The sequence below is a fragment of the Bos indicus genome, chromosome 12 (genome assembly GCF_029378745.1).
Source record: "Bos indicus isolate NIAB-ARS_2022 breed Sahiwal x Tharparkar chromosome 12, NIAB-ARS_B.indTharparkar_mat_pri_1.0, whole genome shotgun sequence".
NCBI classification, from domain to species: Eukaryota; Metazoa; Chordata; class Mammalia; order Artiodactyla; family Bovidae; genus Bos; species Bos indicus.
This window is the reverse complement of record NC_091771.1, coordinates 63,739,921-63,756,964: the sequence shown is the minus strand read 5'-3', so window position 1 is coordinate 63,756,964 and position 17,044 is coordinate 63,739,921. Positions and strand designations below refer to the sequence as shown.

Below are 17,044 nucleotides of genomic sequence, written 5' to 3'. Positions count from 1 at the left end.
CCCAAGAAGAATAGTATCGCACACACAGTTTTTTGATGGGACCTCTCAAATACCTGCAGTGTTGTGATCTCCAGAGTGTCACCCAGACCCTCACCATTAGCATAGAGCTAATAGATATCATACTGTTCATGGGGTTCTCAAGGCAAGAATACTGAAGTGGTTTGCGATTCCCTTCTCCAGTGGACCACATTCTGTCAGATGTCTCCACCATGACCCATCCGAGTTGGTGATGGACAAGGAGGCCTGGCGTGCTGCGATTCACGGGGTCGCAAAGAGTTGGACACAACTGAGCAAGTGAACTGAACTGAACTGAATAGATAGCATGCTCTCTGTTTTGCTATAAGTCCTTCCAATGCACTAATTGGTTTTCATTTGGAGTCAGTAGTGTTTTTGTTAAGAATGCACTATGCCTGGTTGTTCTGGCTTAGTAATTTATTCAATGTCTGTCTTATCTTTAGAAGTACTTGAGTTTTAAATACATCAATTTTTAAATATGATATCTATGTTAAATTTTTGTAACAAATTTATAGTTTAAAAATTTATAATTAAAATGACAAACTATAACACATTGAATTATATTAAAAATTTAGCTAAATTTCAAGTTAATTATATATGCATTAAAATATAAAATAGTCTATGTTTCAGTATTGTGTATTACTTTTTTCTAGAATGTATGTTTATGAATGAGCGACTGATCTGATCTGATCTGATGTTTATGACTTGAATAAAACACTAGAACAAAAAAATAAATTTCCTAACCTAAAGAAATATTCTTATAGACATTTATTCATAATATAATAATTTGAGAATTATTTCTGTTGTTTTTTGATTTTCAAAATTATTAGTATTATATTTTCTTCCAGATAATTACTTATTAATTTTATGGAGCATATTTAAAATATGATATATAAAACAAAAGCATAATTTCTGTTTAAATATAAATAATCTTAAGAGTAATATACTATATATATCTAATTTTATCATCAGTTTTTCCATTAAAGGTGTTTATTTTAATTGAATTACAGACAAAAGTTATTACTTTTCAAGAATATATCTCTATGTTTCACTTACTTAGGAAGAATTTTCCTCTTCAAAATGACATTTAGAAAACTTATGTTAATATAGAATACAAAAAAATGAAACCAAAACCTAAGAGATATCTTTTTTATTTCTTATATTTTCCTGTTTTTTTTCTATTGTATTTGCTATGTTATAATTTTCCTCTTTGGAAAAGTTTGTTGTTCTTTCTAAACATTAACCTATTCCATATCAAATGATTGTGATGACATGGTGTCACCACAGTGATTCAGAATTACATGTTTATCATGCATATAAATTCTCACATGAATATAATTTCAAAGGAAATAATGAATAATAGAGTGTTCAGTTCAGTCACACAGTCTTGTCTGACTCTTTGCGACCCCAAGAACCACAGCACTCTAGGCCTCCCTGTCCATCACCAACTCCCAGAGTCCACCCAAACCCACGTCCATTGAGTCACTGGTGCCATCCAACCATTTCGTCCTCTGTCGTCTCCTTCTCCTCCTGCCCTCAATCCCTCTCAGCATCAGGGTCTTTTCAAATGAGTCAACTCTTCTCATGAAGTGGCCAAAGTATTTCAGCCTCAGCATCAGTTCTTCCAATGAACACCCAGGATTGATCTCCTTTAGGATGGACTGGTTGGATCTCCTTGCAGTCCAAAGGACTCTCAAGAGTCTTCTCCAACACCACAGTTCAAAGCATCAATTCTTCGGCACTCAGCTTTCTTCACAGTCCAACTCTCACATCCATACATGACCACTGGGTAAACCATAGCCTTGACTAGATGGACCTTTGTTGGCAAAGTAATATCTCTGCTTTTCAATACGCTATCTAGGTTGGTCATAACTTTTCTTCGAAGGAATAAGCGTCTTTTAATTTCATGGCTGCAGTCACCATCTACAGTGATTTTGGAGCCCAGAAAAATAAAGTCTGACACTGTTTCCACTGTTTCCCCATCTATTTCCCATGAAGTGATGGGACCAGATGCCATGATCTTAGTTTTCTGAATGCTGAGCTTTAAGCCAACTTTTTCACTCTCCTCTTTCACCTTCATCAAGAGGCTTTTTAGTTCCTCTTCACTTTCCGCCATAAGGTTGGTGTCATCTGCATTTCTGAGGTTATTGATATTTCTCCCAGCAATCTTGATTCCAGCTTGTGCTTCTTCCACCCCAGAGTTTCTAATGATGTACTCTGTATATAAGTTAAATAAGCAGGGTGACAATATACAGCCTTGACGTACTCCTTTTCCTATTTGGAACCAGTCTGTTGTTCCATGTCCAGTTCTAACTGTTGCTTCCTGACCTGCATATAAATTTCTCAAGAGTCAGGTCAGGTGGTCTGGTATTCCCATGTCTTTCAGAATTTTCCACAGTTTGTTATGATCCACACAGTCAAAGGCTTTGGCACAGTCAATTAAGCAGAAGTAGATGTTTTTCTGGAACTCTCTTGCTTTCTCCATGATCCAGCGGATGTTGGCAATTTGATCTCTGGTTCCTCTGCCTTTTCTAAAACCAGCTTGAACATCTGGAAGTTCACACTTCATGTATTGCTGACCTGGCTTGGAGAATTTTGAACATTACTTTACAAGTGTGTGAGATGAGTGCAATTGTGCAGTGGTTTGAGCATTCTTGGCATTGCTTTTCTTTGGGATTGGAATGAAAACCGACCTTTTCCAGTCCTGTGGCCACTGCTGAGTTTTCCAAATTTGCAGACATACTGAGTGCAGCACATTCACAGCATCTTTCAGGATTTGAAATAGCTCAACTGGAATTCCATCACCTCCGCTAGCTTTGTTCGTAGTGATGCTTTTTAAGGCACACTTGACTTCACATTCCAGGATGTCTGGCTCTAGCTGAGTGTGAGTGATCACACCATCATGATTATCTGGGTCATGAAGATCTTTTTTGTACAGTTCTTCTGTGTATTTTGCCAGCCTTTCTTATTATCTTTTGCTTCTGTTAGGTCCATACCATTTATGTCCTTTTTTAGCCCATCTTTGCATGAAATGTTCCTTTGGTAGATCTAATTTTCTTGAAGAGATCTCTAGTCTTTCCCATTCTATTGTTTTCCTCTATTTCTTTGCATTGATAGCTGAGGAAGGTTTTCTTATCTTTTCTTGCTATTCTTTGGAACTCTGCATTCAAATGGGTATATCTTTCCTTTGTGTTACTCGTTAGCTATAAAGTCCGGAAAACAGTTTTCTCAGAACTCAAATAATTTTGAAAACATAAGGTCCTCTCTCTTGTTTATCCATTGCTAGCTGATAGAACTCATTGTTTTAAAAAGCCAAAATATTTTTTGAATGAACATAAAGCTGTTTAGATAATTCAAAAGCCTGGTAGAACCAAGGACTTGTTAATTTATTTTAAGGTTGCTTTTAATATATTTTTTTTAATAGGCACTTCTTGAGTTGTTCTTCTGGTTATATAAAAAATAGCTATTTCAATAAAAGACCAAATGAAGAAAAACCTTGCAAATTTTTATGATGTAATCAAAAGTGAACATTAATTGATACTAAATTTGTTTAAAATGGATAATTGAAAGAATAAGGAAGTTAGGAATATGACATTTTATTTCTCATCTTGAAGTTTGCTATCAGGTATACAAGTTAAAAAGTCATAGATGTTAAACAAATTGAAAAATAGTAACATACTAGTGACTTTTATAACAGCTTAAAAATTTATTCAACTTGATTATTTAGAATAGATTTTTAATTTTTAATGGACAAAAGATAGCTCAGTCTATGGGGGGGCTTTTCATTTAATAGATGAAGAAACACACTCAACGAGAGTTGGCATGGGTGCATAACATAATACAAGCAGTTAGCAGGAGTCCCAGAGCTTAGGTTTAGCTCCATAGATTGCCAAGTTAATTTATGATTAATAGATTCTCCTAGCTTCCATTAAATATCATCTTCTTTGTAATATAAACTATACTGTACGCAAATTTCACATTTAGAGGCTAAGGAATGAAAAAGTATTGACTGAGTAAAAGGCATAGTAGTCACACTTCACAAAAAGGTAAGACTAATCTATATCAGGTACTTTTTTGGTAATTGAGATAAAAGAATAGAAGTACTCAGCTACTTAAGCAAAGAGGTTTCACTAAAGTAAGATATCCCTTTCAGTAAAGAGCATTTAAGAGTATTTGTGAAATATTAGAAATGGTAAAGTTGATAGCAAAGTATGTGACAAAAGCTTATTATTGATTGAACACAGAAGCAGTGACTGCTTCTTTTAAATGTTAATAACTTTTTAAATTGCACATTAAAATCCCATCACATGAATTTATTATTTAAAACTCCAGTAAATTTAACATTATCTCTAAAGCAACTATTATAGAGATTTAATGGATTCCTTAATTAGGATATAGTATTAATGCTTATAGAACCCTAATTAAAATGGAGAGTTTGAAAAACAGCCAAAATGTGAAGAAATTATTCAAGCAGTGATTTTATTTTTAAAAAATGAATGGAAGCTTTATCCAAAATGCTAAAAGGAAATGTACAAATCATACACTTCATTTAATCATTGTAATATTTTTCATAAGGATTAATATATATTATTTCCTTCTAGATATACATTCTAATGTATATCCTTCTAGATATACATTACTATAGTATCTTGGAAGTAATCTAATTCATCTTGTTTTACACTTGGGTTGTATTAATTTTTCAGAGAAATGAAAGTGTGTCTACCATTATACTGTCCACATTTGTTTGCACTTTTGAAATTTATTTCATAATTTATTTGAATATAGGTTTTCACTATAAATGTATCACTGCATCAATAATTTATCTGGATAAACTTGTTTAGAAGTGTTCTTATCTTTAAAGGGTTAATGTGATGATTTTGAATTTAAGGAATAGAGTATGTTTGTCTTCAAATAATATAATTTGATCAAATAAAAATTATTTTACAGTTATTTTTTTATTCATTACTATCCATGTTAATAATATACTCACTCATTTTAGGATTCTTTATTAGATAACAATTCCTTCCATATCTTTGGATAGTCAAGATGCTTTGTTCCAGTAACAGAAAACCATTTTCAAATAACAGAAGCAAAAAATGAAATAGAGCATAGGGATTCAGGAGCATTTTTTTGGAGCAAGAAGCACCACCAAGATCCTTATCAGTTGGAACAAGGCAATTTTCAGGAACTTGAGAGACATGTTTCACTTAATTTCACTTGTTTAACTTGCATGGACTCATATCTCTGCTTTTTTGTGTCTCTAATTCATTCTTCTTCTTCTTTGAATTGAATTTTACTTATTAAATTTTTTTCCAAAACGTGCCAAGTTCACCACTGCAGAATTACCAAGTCCAAGATTCAAATAAATCAAAATTTGAAAAATAATTATTTTTCCCAGTTCTAAATTCTGGTAAAAAGAATCTGATTGTCCTGACCAGGATCAGTTTCCATTTCTGGTACAGTCAACAATTTTGGGAGCATGGATCCTGTAATATTAATGGATGAGTTAATGTCTAGTCCTACTGAAGGCAAATATAAGAGCAGGAAAGATATTACAAACTAGTAATTTTCTTTAGACAATATAAAACATACACGTAATGAATTGTCTATTGTAAGTTATCTGTTAAATTATTTTTATTAAAATCAAGTCTTCATCAATCTTGAATTGGCATTACTAATTTGAAAGAATATAAATAAAGATAACATTTTGATAATTTATACCAACTTGGTAGTTTAATATTCATAATAGAATGCAATTGGAATTGTTTTTGGTGGAGACTAGAATTATTTTAGACAGAACTTAGATTCAATTCTTGCAATCTTTTAAAGTGTTTAATTAACGTATTCTTAGAATTGACTGAATATATGTGTTCTTTAAAAGGTGCCATTTTACCTATTACTACATAGGTATAAGTTCACCTTTAATCTGCAATAGAATTCATCACCAAACTTTGTGGCTGCTGAGCAACATAAGTTTAAATCATCCATAAGTCAAAGAAATTACTTACCAATAGGTACCATTGTTACCAGCCAGGGCTCTTAAGACTCCTTAATCAATAGAAATTGATGAGGCTAAATGAAGAATTCAGGTAAGGCTTTATTGGAAATCATGCTGCAGCACAGGGGATTGTAAACAAGTAACTGTGGTCCCTTAAATGGTTAAGAGTAGGAGCAGACAGGGGTCCTGCCCCAGGGATGGCTTGGGTGGTCTGTCCATCCCCTAGGTGGTGGCTGTGTACAGGATCATGTGCAATACCCTACTTTTGTTCCCAACACTTCAAAAATTGAATTTTTGATCTTTCTGTATCTTTTTTATAATTTAGCCCAGCTACCCACATATGCAGTTATTTTTTAGTCCCTTATATTTTCTTTGTATTCTGTTGCTTAGTTTAAAAGAAGAAAACCAAGCACAAATTTTATCACCCCTAAAGATGCATTGTTAGTAATTCCAATCCTTTTTATATGCATATGAAAATGTAGATCTAGTAGATAATAGGCAGTTCATAGATAGTCTTTTATGATTTGATCAAATATTAATTCAAAATAAAATGTTATTTTAAATTTTATTTAACTTTATCAAAAGGAAAAGACACAAATCAAAAGATATCTGTGAATTTCTATTCAATATTTCTTCGGAACAAGAGGTGATAGTTTCTAAAATCCATTGGAATATAAAATAATTATCAAGAAAAATGTTAAATGGTTTAAGTACTTCTGTTTTTTAACACTATTCAGCAATATCTAGTGATCCTCTGCTATAAAAATTGCTAAAATATAATATTCTACCTGCCTCTTATTTCCCGTTGCTATATTATTAACATTACAATGTCAAGTTTTATGATATATATATCAGTTGTACTACCAAGGGCTGTATAGCCATCTTATTTTAGTAAGATTTAATACTTGCCACTATTCCTTTAGTGTCTTCTCCATTTCCAAGTTTGTCGTTTATATTCATGTTGTTTTGTGGGAACTTCATCTAATACCTTTTTTTTTTCCAGAAAGCCTGAAGCAATCATGGATGCTTCTACTCTCCGTGCTTGCCAGTTTGTTTACAATACCTTAGAGAATGCTTAATTACAGCCAAGAATTGTTAAGTCCCTTTATACATTATCTAATGTATTGTCTGGAAGGCACTTTCAAGTAGGTACTTTCATTAAGTACCATTTAAAAATTAGAAAAGAGCAGCGAAGGTAAAGAGGCTGATCCTAGTAACCAAGCCAGTAAGAGAAGCTAGAACTTGAACTCTTGAACTCCCAGAGTTTGGATCCTCATCTATGACTGTTAAACTGATGCTACAAACTTCATAGCATATGCCTTCCTCTTTATATTCCCGGTTGATATTATAAACCGTGCCCATACACTTGAGTTAATAAATTCACTTGGAAATGTTTTTGTGGTAATGATTTGAAATACCGTCTCTTGGAACCCATTGTTCTCATCAGCAGTTTCAGTTCTGCCTGAAGGTTTCTTTCTTGTGGCTTTGAGGATATTTTTCAGTTTTAATTATTCTCTTTGCTATTCCAGGAGCATAGATTGCTCATGAAGATACTCTTTGTTCTTATCTTTTATCAGTTTTATACTTTTGTCCTTCTTGTTGCTTTTGAGTGACTTCCTCGAACCTGTCTGCTTGTACTCCATGGGTTTTATATCATGTTGTTCTATTTCTGTTTTTTTCTAATATAGCTTCCATGTGTGCCTGTGTGTTGTTGCTTCAGTCGTATCCAACTGTTTGTGACCCCATGGACTGTAGCCCATGAGGCTCCTCTGTCCATGGGATTTTCCAGGCAAGAATACTGGAGTGGGTTGCGACTTTCTTCTCTAGGGGATCTTTCTGACCCAGGGTTAGAACCCACATCTCCTGCATTGGCAGATGGATTCTTTATCACTGAACCACCTGGAAAGCCTATCATATGTAAGTAGGAACATACTAATTTCTTTTTTATTATTACTTATTCTTAAAATATAGTTTGGGGGAAGTTGACAAACAGTTAACTAATTCTATTAATGTTTCACTCTCTGGAGCAGTTATCTACTTCTTTAAAATAAATAAAGACTATGAAAACTCAATATGTGAATATGTTTATATACATGTGTATGTCACTATAAAATATAAACAATCACAATACGATGTTAAAATGCTCTCATAGACTGTTTACACGTTCATTTATACATGATGTACAAAAATATAGAGTAGTTGTACTGTATACCTTTTCCAGTGTATTAGACAGACAAGTCATTACATACATACTTTTATTGTATAAAATATGTCTGTCTCATCATTAGTCTTTAATATCTATTCAAAGATGTGTTACAATACTATCAAAGAAGGAAATAGAAAACTATCTCTGAACTTTTTGAAGGAAGAACTTTTGGAATAACAGTATCATTAAATACAGCCTCTGGGAAAAAAGCAAAATATTAAACACAAGAAAAATGGCAAACTTCTTTGTGGTTATAAGCCCTGAATTAATGTACAGTGCCTCTGACAGAATCAGAACTGTCTTTTATATTTTGAAATGAAGTGCTGAGGTATGAAAAACTGCTTTCTGATACAAACTGTATGATAACACAATAAACCCAGAATATCTAATATAATCTTAAACCTATTCATCTTTACCACTGATTTACATTAAATGAATCAACTTAAAATATAGCTATCCTCTAGATTAAGCATACTATTTAAAATACAAAGTCATTTTGTCATAGTATGTGTTTGTTCACAAAATCAGAAGCTTAGAAAATGCTGGGAGTGGAAAAGGAAATTTGATGGAGCAAGCAAATACACAAAGACACATTCGAGCCACTAAGAATTTTAACACAATAGCAGCAATCATACCTACTGTAACCTTTGCTAAGTTCTTGCCATATACTATTCATTACTCTGATTTTCCATTTGCAAGATCTATTTACTATTTAAAACAAACTTTAAAAATTGGTACTGTTGGCCTTGAGTTTTTGAATATTCAATTTGTATTATTATTTATTAATATTATTTATATTTTGAAATATTTTTGTAGTTTTTGTAATAGAATAATGTAGGATGGAATAGTACAAAAATAAAATCAGACAAATGATAATTGGATTTGTGCTCAAAATTATTTATGATAGGTTCTGTGATTTAAAAGCAATTGGAGATCACAGGCAATGGGAAATAATCAAAATTATTACTTAATAATCAAAATTATTAAGTAAGAAAATAATGTATTTTAGGATTTTATGATTTCAGGTTTGTTTTCTATATTGTCATTTTTGTTGAATACATTTCTTTTATAGAAAGAAAGATCTGTCAGCCCCACATATCTTCTAGCTTAATAGGAAGATATGGTTTCATCATTTTCATTTCTAATTAAATAATTTTAATAGTGTAAGCATTTCTCCCTTCTTAAAGTGACTTTTTAAAACCAATTTGTAGTGCTAAAGTCAATTTGCTTGATATTTTAGTGCTTTTTATAATTTAAACAGCTTATAACACATGTGGTTTCAGAAGCTAGACTTAACCGTAGACTTCATCTGCAAGTTCAAGTAAAACATAATATAATAATACCTAAAACAATTTAATCCAGCATAGCTAAAATGCAATACAACCCAACATACTGAAAACAAATGGATATGGGAGCAAAACTCTTCTCTGAGGATATCTTAAACACTTATACAGTATGTAATATATGTCATATATGTAATAAACTGTATAATATTTGAGTGAAGAAAAATAATCACTACCGAGGTTGCAAAGAACAAAAAGGTTTATTTGTATGTCTCAGGAATTGCAATTCAAGAGACATAGATTTGAAAAAAACTCACACACTAGTAAAGTAATGCTCAAAATTCTCCAAGCCAGGCTTCAGCAATATGGGAACCGTGAACTTTCAGATGTTCAAGCTGGTTTTAGAAAAGGCAGAGGAACCAGAGATCAAATTGCCAACATCCGCTGGATCATGGAAAAAGCAAGAGAGTTCCAGAAAAACATCTATTTCTGCTTTATTGACTATGCCAAAGCCTTTGACTGTGTAGACCTCAATAAACTGTGGAAAATTCTTCAAGAGATGGGAATACCAGACCACCTGACCTGCCTCTTGAGAAACCTATATGCAGGTCAGAAGCAACAGTTAGAACTGGACATGGAACAACAGACTGGTTCCAAATAGGAAAAGGAGTACATCAAGGCTGTATATTGTCACCCTGCTTATTTAACTTATATGCAGAGTACATCATGAGAAACGCTGGGCTGGAAGAAGCACAAGCTGGAATCAAGATTGCCAGGAGAAATATCAATAACCTCAGAAATGCAGATGACACCACCCTTATGGCAGAAAGTGAAGAGGAACACAAAAGCCTCTTGATGAAATTGAAAGAGGAGAGTGAAAAAGTTGGCTTAAAGCTCAACATTCAGAAAACGAAGATCCTGGCATCTGGCCCCATCACTTCATGGGAAATAGATGGGGAAACAGTGGAAACAGTGTCAGATTTTATTTTGGGGGCTCTAAAAATCACTGCAGATGGTGATTGCAGCCATGAAATTAAAAGACATTTACTCCTTGGAAGGAAAGTTATGACCAACCTAGACAGCATATTAAAAAGCAGAGATATTACTTCGCCAACAAAGTTTCATCTAGGCTATGGTTTTTCCAGTGGTCATATATGGATGTGAGAGTTGGACTGTGAAGAAAGCTGAGCGCCAAAGAATTGATGCTTTTGAACTGTGGTGTTGGAGAAGACTCTTGAGAGTCCCTCGGACTGCAAGGAGATCCAACCAGTCCATCCTAAACGAGATCAGTCCTGGATGTTCATTGGAGGGACTGGTGCTGAGGCTGAAACGCCAGTACTTTGGCCACCTCATGAGAAGAATTGACTCACTGGAAAAGACCCTGATGCTGGGAGGGATTGGGGGCAGGAGGAGAAGGGGACAACAGAGGATAAGATGTCTGGACGGCATTACAGACTTGATGCACATGGGTTTGGGTGGACTCCGAGAGTTGGTGATGGACAGGGAGGCCTGGCGTGCTGCGATCCATGGGGTCGCAAAGAGTCGGACATGACTGAGCGACTCAACTAAACTGAACTGAAGAGTGTTTGGGGAGAAGAAAAAAGTGAAGGACTTAAAAAAACAAAAGCCACAAGGTCATTTAAGATGACTGGTGAGAATTGTGGTTTACTCTGTTTCAAGTATGGAAATATTTCTCTTTAAAGAATAGGTTGTCATGAGTTATTTTAGGATGAGGATTAGATAAATATTTTGAGTTTCTGAAACATTGGACAGATAATGTGGATACCTACGTAAAGGCAATAACTGGTCAGACATACAAATTCTAGCTGGGCTGTGATATGTATAAGTCATACTTCCTGACTCCATTTCTGAGTGCTGTCTTAGCAATAATGACTCCATTTTGACTTTGCTTTTACATAGACCAAATGAAGGATATTTTATCTACCTGTACATTTAGCAACACCAATAAAATCTCTCTCTCTTCCTCTTTCTTTCTCTGTCTCCTTCCTCCTCTCTTGATTTCCTCTCTTGGTAAATAATAGCTAAACAGAATTTTTAATTCTTTATTCACCACTGCCTATCTTGGGCCATACATGGGGTATGCATATTTCACATTGGATTCCACTGATAGAAACCGGAGCTCAAAGTTTATTGGGAATAGAATCAAGAAGTTGGTTAAACTATAGATTCCTGGACCACACACAGAGGGCTTATGATTATTTAAACTTCTGGTAGGCTTTGGATTTTGAAAATTTAACAAGCCCCTCAGGTGGCTTTCTGATGCAGGTGGCCTTTAGACTATAGGAGATCACATTCTGGGGTTAAAGGCTTAATTCTTCACCAGCCACTTGAGGTAAAGACAGTATATCTACAAGTTACCATTTCTGGACCCATTTTCAGCCTTTCCCTTATGTAACCTTTAGTTTATAGTTCACTTCCACACCATTTTCCCCTCACACCTGCCTCTGTCCGTTCTGTTCTCTCTACTGGGACATTCTTAACTTACCTATCTAGTAAACCTACCCAGTCTTCAATATCAACTCAAGTGTCAACTCTTTCGTAAAGATGGATGGTGATTCTCTTAACCACATTTGTGTTCTCACAAAATACAAAGTGCTCAATAGATGCTCGCTGTCAATTGTGTTCAAAAAAAACACTTAAATTATCAAAAATCATATTATTAAAACAGTGGTTCAGTGTGCAAAAGTACATTGGGAACTATAGATTTTCAGATTTGCAAGTTACTTTCCCTGAAGCATTCTATATGAAAAGTTTTGTTTTTTTTTTTTCTTTTGTTGTACCTAAAGTGGACAGCTTACTCGGCAACATTGAGCCAGTCCAGAATTTGATCATATCTAAGATTACCCAAGAGTAATGTTCTGTCTTTTCTTATCATCACTATTAGCAGTGCACCACTTCTTATTACCCTTATCACCCACTGTTATGATAAACGAAGCACAAAACCCTTCAACCAAAGCTGCTGTCTTTAGAGGGTAATAGCTTCTTTATCTATTGGCAGCAAGACTCCTGACTTTTAGCTGAAGACTGGAATTTTATCCTAACCATTATCAAACTAGGCAAGTACAAAGGTGTTCTTTAATTGATTTTTTTTCAACTTCCAAATTTCTTAAGAAAAAATTAATTTTGTAGGAAAATTTCAACAATAAAAATATTTAATACTCTGGGAATTTCCTTACCTTTACAAATACCTGGAACTTTTTCCAAAGTTTTGAATCACTTTCTAGTTTTGCAACACATTTTGTCATCATTTCATTACTGTGACATTTTACGTGTTCTGTGAACAGAATGTTAAATATGTTGATATTTAGAAATGTGAGTTGTCATTGATATCATAGAGTACTTAGTAATTTAATCACATCTTTTCCAACTTATAACACATTTTTTTTGGCCTGCAAAAATTTGTATCTATTCAAGTGAGAATATGATTTTGCATTTCCTTAAAATAAAGGAAATTTTATGTTTCTAACTTAACACAGAGTTAATTGGACTGAACCCCACCTATCTTATTTTATGCATTTATACGTGACAGATATTTTTAGTAGCTTTGAAATATATTGACTTTGGCCTGAATTATGACACCTATTAAAAAGCCTCCAGATAGCTTCAAGCAAAGCAAAATAATCACCTTGAATAGCACATCCCAGGCATCAGTTCACATACTTCAGAAAGGAAAAGTGCCATGATTTTCATGTTTCTAATTGTTAATGTATCAGAGGACAATGATGAAGAGACAGTGCTGAAATGGTTATTGCATCTGTTTATAGACTGCTGCTGCCGCTGCTAAGTTACATCAGTCGTGTCTGACTCTGTGCGACCACATAGACGGAAGCCCACCAGGCTCCTCCGTCCCTGGGATTCTCCAGGCAAGAACACTGGAGTGGGTTGCCATTTCCTTCTCCAATGCATGAAAGTGAAAAGTGAAAGTGAAGTCACTCAGTTGTGTCCGACTCTTAGAGACCCCATGGACTGTAGCCTACCAGGTTCCTCCGTCCATGGGATTTCCCAGGCAAGAGTACTGGAGTGGGGTGCCATTGCCTTCTCTGATTTATAGACTAGGGCACATGAAGTCAATCTCACCTTTCTTGAATTGGTTTTATCGCCTAGGGGCTTGTCTAAATGAAAAACTATCAAAAACTCAAAGGATATAGCATGAAGAATCATGTAATTTCTGTTTTCTACATTTTACCTGTGAACAGTTTGATGGTTCTGTATAGAAAGGTTCACATTTGACTCTTTGCAATTTGAATACTGCACCCAAATGGTGCACTACAAACAACTTTACCTCTGGGAAGAGAAAGGGAATAATATATCATTAGTCTGAATCATAGTTTGTCAGCTCCAGGAATATCCTGGAAAGTCCAAAGTAAGGTTAAACAAATTATTATTTGAGGATTAGAATTGCTAATGCTGTTCAGTTGCTCTGTTGTGTTCGACTCTTTGGGACCCAATGGATTGCAGCATGCCAGGCTTCCATGTCTTTCACTATATCCTGGAGTTTGCTCAAACTCATGTCCATTGAGTCAGTGATGCCATCTTTTCCTCTGTCACCCCTTCTCCTCCTGCCTTCAGTCTTTCCTAGCATCAGGGTCATTTCCAATGAATTGGCTCTTCATATTAGATGGCCAAACTTTGGAGCTTCAGCCTCAGCATCAGTCCCTTCAATGGATATTCAGGATTGATTTCCTTTAGGATTGACTGGTTTGATCTCCTTGCAGTCCAAGGGACTCTCAAGAGTCTTCTCCAACACCACATATCAAAAACATCAATTATTTGGCATTCAGCTTTATTTACAGTCCAACTCTCCAATCAGTACATGACTACTGGAAAAGTCATAGCTTTGACTCTACAGACTTTTGTTGGCAAAGTAATGTCTCTGCTTTTTTATGTGCTATCTAGGTTTGTCATAGCTTTTCTTCCTAGGAATAAGCGTCTTTTAGTTTCATGGTTGTGGTCAACATCTGCAGTGATTTTGGAGCCCCCAAAATAAGGTCTCTCACTGTTTCCATTGTTTCCCCATCTATTTGCCATAAAGTGATGGGACTGGATGTCATGACCTTAGTTTTTTTGAATGTTGAGTTTGAAGTCAGTTTTTACACTCTCTTCTTTCACTTTCATCCAGAGGCTCTTCAGTTCCTCTTCGCTTTCTGCCGTAAGGATGGTGTCATCTGCATATCTGAGGTTATTGATATTTATCCCAGCAATCTTGATTCCAGCTTGTGCTTCATCCAGCCCAGTGTTTCTCATGATGTACTCTGCATATAAGTTAAATAAGCAGGATGACAATATACAGCCTTGACCTACTCCTTTCCCAATTTTGAACCAGTCCATTTTTCCATGTCTGGTTCTACCTGTTGCTTCTTGACCTGCATACATGTTTCACAGAAGGCAGATATGGTGGTCTGGTATTCCCACCTCATAAATAATTTTTTAAAGTTTATTGGGATCCATACATCAAAGGCTTGTGTAGTCAGTGAAGCAGAAGTAGATATTTTTCTGGAACATTTTAAATAGAATTGCTAATACAGAACCAAACCAGGGATTTCTGCAGCACCAGCCAGCATGAATCCCTGCTCTACTTGTTTGTTTTCAGACCTTAGACCTGCAGGGCAAAATTCTTGTGAAAGTTGGTTTTTGTCAAGAACTGGCGATGTTGTTGTCTGAAAGCCAAAAGGGAAAGAAATCAAGGTCTTAGTGCACAGAGAAAAGGTATCTATGAAATTCTGTTTGAAAATAAGTTGATGATTATTCCCAAAAGGATGCAGTGATCTCTCAGTATTTCTAAGATAATATAGAGAACTCTGAAATAACTGCAGTATCAACTAGCATGCAACTAAATCTAGAGCTTAAGTCTAAGCATTCGTAGTTTGGGCGATAGATAGCAGGACTTAACAACAAGTTAGAGATATAAGGAAACAAAGCAAAGCACCAAGAATGAATGTAAGTTAAAAACTACCTAAAACATTCCATTAGGAACGTGCAGACAATTTAAAGGATTCATACATAGAAAACAGTGGAAAATTTAAGACTAATTTACAATGCCATATGTAAATTACCATATGTAAAATAGCTAGCCAATGGGAACTTTATGTAGGACTCAGGGAAGTCAAACCTGGGCTCTGTAACAACCTAGAGGGGTGGAATGGAGAGGAAGATAGAAGGGAGGTTCAAGAGGGAGGGGGCACATGTATATCTATGGCTGACTCACGTTGATGTTTGGCAGAAAGCAACACATTTCTGTAAAGCAATTACCCTTCAATTAAAAAATAAAAATTTAAAATGTTTTTAGAAAAAGATCTTATTATTGTATCGTTAGGTTATATTAAAAAATTCAACCACTGTTTTATCAGAATGTATATTGTAGCTGAATTAAAATGTAATATGTAGGGAACTACAGGGTGAAAATTTGTGCTTCCAGGTATTAATATGTGGATATAAGCAAAGCTACAGCACTTAAAGAGCTGGTATTGGGCTCACTATGTCATACTTTCTTTGTCAATAAAATAGAACTAATTTCCCTCAGATGTATGATTGCTTTGTGGAACAAAAGGCTTTTAAATAAATATAAAACACTTGGCATAATGAATATCATATAGGAAACATAGTTGGTTGCTATTTATTATTCTCACTAATTCTGATTTATTGTTACAATAGTGAAGTGAAGTTGCTCAGTCGTTTCCGACTCTTTGCGACCCCATAGACTGTAGCCTACCAGGCTCCTCGGTCCACATTATTTTCCAGGCAAGAATACTGGAGTGGGTTGCCATTTCCTTCTCCAGGGGATCTTTCCGACCCAGGGATCGAACCTGGGTCTCCCTCATTGTAGGCAGACGCTTTACCGTCTGAGCTACCAGGAAAGCCCTATTGTTACAATAGTAATTTTAATAATTGATGGCACGAGTTAACAACAAAGCTTACCAAATAGCATTTGCATTTTCATTTGGAATTGTTTCAGATTAGTTTGAGGAAAGACATAGTATATGCTGAAAAATGATTTAACCTGAAAAAAAATATAAGCATGAAGTGCCACCTGTTCACTTTGTCTCAGTCTAGAAATCACAGAAGCCTCATGTGAGTCCCATTCTACACATTCAGAACCAGGACTCATGCAAGTGCCCAGGTGCCCTTTCTTTTCCAGCTAGACTATTGCTTTTTTTTTTTTGACCTCTGTTCAATTCAGGTTCTTAGGTTTTATAACTGTAAGCTTGATTCCTGGTATAGGAAATATGGCCTGAGCTCTGCTTGCCAGAGCCATCTATTCCCTTTCTGTCCCCATAGAACACAAATCTAACCCCAGGCATTTAACACAGAGCCTAGGTTAGGTCAGCCCTACTCCATCATGACCCATGACATGAGTGAAGAACAGCAACACATTATGTCACTGAAATACAAATTATATGTTTACAAATCAGTTTTCTCTGGTACATACAACATTAGTTGATATAAGATAAAACACAAAAATGTGTGTATACTTTTAATAAATATAAAACCAAGTGTCATGATTATATAAATAACAGGTAACAT

The 17,044-nt window shown here is 35.0% G+C and overlaps 1 long non-coding RNA gene across 1 annotated transcript in view; it reads left to right on the top strand.

Annotated features, from left to right (window-relative positions):
* Positions 1–7,529: 7,529 nt before the first annotated feature.
* The window catches only part of LOC139186227 (uncharacterized), a 51,719-nt gene continuing 42,204 nt past the window's right edge, over positions 7,530–17,044 (top strand). The window contains exon 1 of the long non-coding RNA XR_011569788.1: positions 7,530–7,930. This is a non-coding gene — a long non-coding RNA (uncharacterized lncRNA). The remainder of the gene's footprint in view (positions 7,931–17,044) is intronic.